The sequence below is a fragment of the Octopus bimaculoides genome, chromosome 5 (genome assembly GCF_001194135.2).
Source record: "Octopus bimaculoides isolate UCB-OBI-ISO-001 chromosome 5, ASM119413v2, whole genome shotgun sequence".
NCBI lineage: Eukaryota > Metazoa > Mollusca > Cephalopoda > Octopoda > Octopodidae > Octopus > Octopus bimaculoides.
This window is the reverse complement of record NC_068985.1, coordinates 11,839,555-11,846,029: the sequence shown is the minus strand read 5'-3', so window position 1 is coordinate 11,846,029 and position 6,475 is coordinate 11,839,555.

Here is a 6,475-nt window from a genome sequence, read left to right as displayed (position 1 = left end):
ATTTCCGATGTTTTTGGATAAGTTTCGGAGCAGTGATTTATCGTACTCACATGTTAAACTTCCCCGGTGTTATTTCGTTAAACTTCCCCGGTGTTATTTCGTTAAACTTCCCCGGTGTTATTTGTTTAAACTTCCCCGGTGTTATTTCGTTAAACTTCCCCGGTGTTATTTCGTTAAACTTCCCCGGTGTTATTATTATTATTATTATTATTATTATTATTATTATTATTATTATTATTATTATTATTATTATTATTTTATTCTTACTATTATTATTATTATTATTATTATTATTATTATTATTATGATTATTATTATTATTATTATTATTATTATTATTATTGAGTGAGAGAGCAGTGTATGCCATCAAAGTGACACTGGGGTAAAATATACGAAGCGTAGTTTACCCATCATGACTACCCGTCCGATAAGGGTACACCAGGTACATGCATCACAACCATACGTGCGCGATTATTATTATTATTATCAGTGGTGGGAATGGTAGCACAAATAGCAACAGCAGCTGCAGTAGTAGTAGTAGTAGTAGTAGTAGTAGTAGTAGTAGTAGTAGTAGTAGTAAAAGGAGGAAGGAGATGAGTTTCCAGCTGGGCTAAAATTCCTACAGATAGATAGATAGATAGATAGATAGATAGATAGATAGATAGATAGATAGATAGAGGACGGGTTTCTTTCACTTTCCATCTACCAAATCCTCTCACAAGACTTTAGTTGGCCCGAAGGTTGAACTCAGAACCATGCAGTTTGGAAATAAGATTATTACACGTGTCTATATATGGGGTGTATATACGGGGTGTATATATGGGGTGTATATATGTATGAGGATGTGAATGTGTTTTGAATATTAAGTGCACAGTGGTCTCTCAACATCTGGAGGGCCGCCACCTACTTGCATCGTACGATTTCTCTTCCGCTGTTTCGAGCTTCAGATCTATGAAGTCTGCTATATACCCTGGATTTGGGTAAGGTCTTGGACGACTACAAGTGTTTCGAATTTGTTGGGTGTAACCGTCTTATCACGAAGTCAAACGATTGTATCTCTTCCTACTTATTATCTCGGTAATGTTGAATGTCATGTGAAAGTTTTTCCTTGAGGAAGTATTTCCAACATGTCTTGAAATGATACCCTGGGTATAAACCACAAATACCACAATTCAAATATTTTTGTCTGCGTGTATCTTCACATTTTACAGCTCCCTTTTCCGATGCGTAGGTTGTGATTAGAAGTATAATATGATTGTACAGCCTAATTGTGTGTTGCTTGCTGGTATATCGCATGATACGGATCATGTTTCTTCAATGTTATAGAGGTCGAAGGTACCAGTGCAGTACGTTTTCTCGGGTCTTCTAATCAGTTTGGTAATATACTCTGAGAATCGCAGATTATGTGATGTGTTTCGATTTCGAACCATTCTCCAGAGTAAATATTTTCTTGTTATTTGATAGTATCTTACATATCACGCCGCATTTTATGCACCGTTTTGTACACGTCTCATTTGACATTTAATATTGGCAATTTATCATACAGCCACGCATCTTAGCTTCGTTTTAGTACTATGTCTAATATGAATGGATAGGGAACCACTGAGAATCTGCTTTTTATTTAAGTATTTAATTTCGTTCGGGGAAAATTCTAAGAGGATTCTGAAAATGACGAAGAGCAAAATATAAAGCTAAATGACGTACGTTTATCTAAAACTGGTTTCAACAATGCGGTTGCTAGCTCAAAAACTAGTGACACGTTCAAGCCTTTTTTCGGTTGATTTTGTCATTCTGTTAAAGAGGATTCTAATGAAATATTTTCCATTTTTATAAGAAAAACTTGCCATGTATTGTTTTGGGGGTTGAAGACTGTCTATTTGCCTGTCACCCTGCTCATATATTAAGTTTAGGATAAAAAATGGGCACACATCTAGTGATGGTGGTGGTGGTGGTGGGCTTTGTGTTTATAATAAATTTAATAATTTTCTCTAACATATTAAACAAGTGATCTTCCATGCACTCACCACTCTCTTGTAGTACTTCAACACAGATGACATCTATTCCGGAGTTCATTATTTACATTATTTATATTCGACGGATATTTGTCCTCATCTTGTTTGTTGTTAACACAACGTGTCGGCGGATATACCCTCCAGCCTTCATCTTTTGTGGTTCTTTTCTCTAAATTATATATTTATATATTATATATTGTGAAACTTAATTTGATTTTAATTTTGATAAATTAAATTAAGTTGAATTTTTACCCGTAAATTTGGATTTTTATCCCTAATATTATCATCATAATTATATATATATATATATATATATATACACGCACGCATATACACACACATGGAGACAGTGGGGAAATGAAACAGATAATTACGTGGATAGAGTGAAATTACATACCGAATTAGATTTGGAAATACACAGGCAAGGACACAATTAGCCTTTCATTACCAGTTATTTGACGTCCTTCAGACCCAGCAACAGAATCGCTAGCCTCTGTAGAGAACTTCTACTTACAAAAGATTTATTGAAGACCTGTGGCATTTTAGTAAATGAGAATATAATAAAGATAAAATATCGTTGATATACACAACAAGGATGTCTTTTCTAATTCTATTTTAATAATCATGTATTCATGTAGCTTGCTAATGCGTTTACCTCCAACATGGTTCAACTTCCAGTTGTGAGCATATATATTTTTGTTTTCCTTAAAATATAATACTAGGTCTTCGTTAGGCATGAGGTATTTGTAAATATGCGTAAGTATTTGAAGCAAATTATCGTCTGCTTTCTTCAGATTTTGTACGTAAAGTCTGTATAGTTAATGGTATGCAACATTATTGCGTTAAGATATGTAAATATCAATATTTCACACAATTCCTTTGAGCACCTTCCAATGCAGACTTGAAAACTTTATATATTCTAACAGGACAGAGTTTCATCCCTATGATCAAAGCAAACTGAAACCGCGAATTTCTTTCATGTCATTCGAGGACACTTTCTAGATTCTCCCACAATACAATTCTTTTCAGAAACATGTTCTCTATACATGTGTGTGTGTGTGTGTGTGTGTGTGTGTGTGTGTGTGTGTGTTATTGATCTTATATGTAATACTTTAAGCGAAAGAAATTAAGGTTGCATATTTACCTGCAGATCTTCAATTTCTTGAGTCAGAAAAATCAATAGATTAAAAATAGCTTGCGACAACAGGCTGGAGACTAGAAGCTTTCGCCAACTGATCTACGGGCCTAAATTTAAAAACTATGCTTTTTTTTAAAAGAAAAAAAGCTCATCAAATATTTCGGTTCTAACAAAACTCAAGTGTGTACTAAATTCGTATACTACCTACGAATACGAGATAGTGCTGCTAGTTAACACGAATATTCTGGTTAATATCCATGTGATAACGAGGTTAGAATATTCGGCTTAAGATTGTAAGTCCGAGCATTCGATGCCTAGTGGCGCGTTGTATCCTTGAGCAAGAAATTTTATTTCATATTGTTCCAGTCCCCTCAGCTCGGAATAATGAACAGTACCTGTAATTCAAAGGGCCTTGTCGAAATTTGTCTCACGCTGAATATCCCTAAGAACTACGTTAAACCTACGTATGTCTGTAGAGTGCTCAGTTGCATGCAAGATACTTCCACGATCATCCTGTTCCCTTGATTGGATCAACTGGAACCTTCTTCCTCATATCGGACAAATCCCAGTATGTATCCATCCAAAATCTGACCATTCAAATGATTCCATCACGAAATCACGAAACTACGTCACCGACAGTTAATTTTCTTAGCAAATTATCGCTATTACAACAGTCTATGCTTTTCTGAAGCTATATTGTTATTCTCACCATCCACACCCGTTTATTTCAGTCCTTTTATATTTCTACATCTTCGAGAGCGTACACTAATCTTCTAGTCCACTGCATAATTCTCACTGTTCCTATCCACTATAATTGCCACCTGCAGCCGGTTTTTTTTTCTTGCAAATAGTATCGTACTGACGTTGAAGCATAGTTTTAGAGTTATGAATCTCACCAACGTTCAGATTCTACAACTATTACAACCTTTGCGCTTTCTCCGCAATGAATTTACTCTAATATTACATCATAATATATGCTTGGCAAAATACTTAGCAGTCTTTACGTTCTGAGTTCAAATTCGGCTGAATGCCGACTCGGCCTTTGATCCACTTTGTGGCCGATTAAATAAGTGCCATTTGAACACTAACGTCGATATAACCGACTTAACCCTCACCCGAAACTGTTAATCTTGATCCAAAATCTGACACCAATGTAGCATCAGAACATATAGAATCGTGTATGTTTCTATGTTTCTATTGATCTTTTTTTTCAGTTCGCACCAGTAAATTGTTGCATTAAAAAAAAAACAGTGATAATGTGAAAACTACCGTGGAGATGTCACAACATTTTTAAATGCATTACAACGTGTTGTAAAGACATTATCATTAACATTAGGGTGGAGTGGAAGAAATGATAGCGTGCCAACCTTAATAATTTTAGGATTTAGTTACACCGTTGAAACTTTTGAGTACATAAACAGAACGTGTCGGTAATATAAGTACAAGGAATGTATTGGCTCGACTATATATCCTTCCAATATTACAAATATAAGAAATATTCCTGCCACAAAATAAAAACGTTTTTTTATTAATGAAAATATTTTCTAAATGTGACGGATAGTTATACCTGAATACGGGTCATTGAGATGATATAAGGAAGAAAACAAATATGTTTATATAATGCGTTTAATGTATATGGCAGTTTTCTTTCAAATAACTTGCCAAACTCTAATGTCAATTCATCTAAAACTGTATGGTGCGTATTACTATATAGACGAAGTTATATGATTCCGGTTAATGTTTCATTGCAGTTAGCGAAACGTATAAAAAACACGTTTTAATTATATGCTTTTCTTCATATTGAGAAAATTGACACCTTTCACTCGCAATATGTTGCCTATACCCTTGCATTACGCAAAATCTGGTTTTTATTGCATGAATTATAGCTACAGTCATAAGTCAGTAACAGCAACGTGCAAAGATATACAACTGTTAACATGAAGCACATGAGGCAAGACTGAAATGATTTCAAAAATACTTTCATATTCAACATTATTTTGGTCATTATTGTAGATTTATCAATGAGCGTGTAGTTGCAGTTAATATTTTGGAAAATATTTCAGAGATATGTGACACAAAGCGAGGCCAAAAGTGCACTCGTTCTTGAGGCTGCAAAAATGGTTTAAATAATTTTGGGGCAAAGCCAGCACTTTTAAGAATCGTTAGCTCGCTGGACGAAATCGCTTAGCGGTATTTCGCCCGTCGCTTCGTTCTGAGTTCAAATTCCGCCGAGGTCGACTTTGCCTTTCATCCTTTCGGAATCAATAAATCAAGTTCAAGTTGCATACGGGGGTCGATCTAATCGACTGGACACTTCCCCAAACATTTCAGGCCTTGTGCCTACAGTAGAAAACAATGCTTAGTACTATTTCGCCTGTCACTACGTTCTGAGTTCAAATTCCGCAGAGGTCGACATTGCCTTTCATCATTTCAGGGTCGGTAAAATAAATACCAGTGAAATACCGTGGTCGATGTAATCGACTAGTCCCCTACCCCAACATTTCAGGCCTTGTGCCTATAGTATAAAGGTACTTATCTTAACGAACCTAAAAGTATGAAAGGCCAATTCGACCTCGGGCAGAATTTGAAACCCGTACCTAAAGAACAAGAAGCAATGCCGGTAGGCATTACACGATCCTTTAATTTAATGTTATATGTTTTATATACATAACTTCACATACAATAAAACATTGATATGTGTGTGCGTATGCGTGTGTGTAAGAGCGTGTGTATGTGTGTGTTTGTTTGTGTATATACCCAAGGCGGTACACTGCATACGTAAAAATATGGAATTGTTTAGCGATATCACAGTTATGATTTGAGACAAAAGACAAGAATAATGAGTAATGATTAAATGGTTTGCTTGACTACAAGTGTTGTCACACTGTGATGGATTACATTGGCGACCGCCAGAGTGCTGGTATAAATTATCGGCAAACTGTGACCTCAGCATGATTAGAAATTCACTGCTGGAATCTCTCCTTTTATGTTTCTAGTGCTTCTGAGATTGTAAAACAATTCGTTTTCCCGCCTATTTTATCAACTTGAGACTTTATGCTTTATTAAGAAAATATTATTTCCTCAGTCTACTGTTGACCCCGTGGTGAGGTGCTAAATTACTCATGAAACTAGCCCAAGATTCGTTTTATTTCTTTTATTTTTCCACTTTCTACCAATAATATTTATGCTGCAAATATCTTTGACGAAAACGTGTATTTTCAAATGAAAAAAATCTGATGGAAAAATGTTGTAGACTATTCCGTAAGTTTTCTTGATTTCTTTCATTTTTTTCCCCTTTACATTAAAAAGAAACATTGTAGACAAC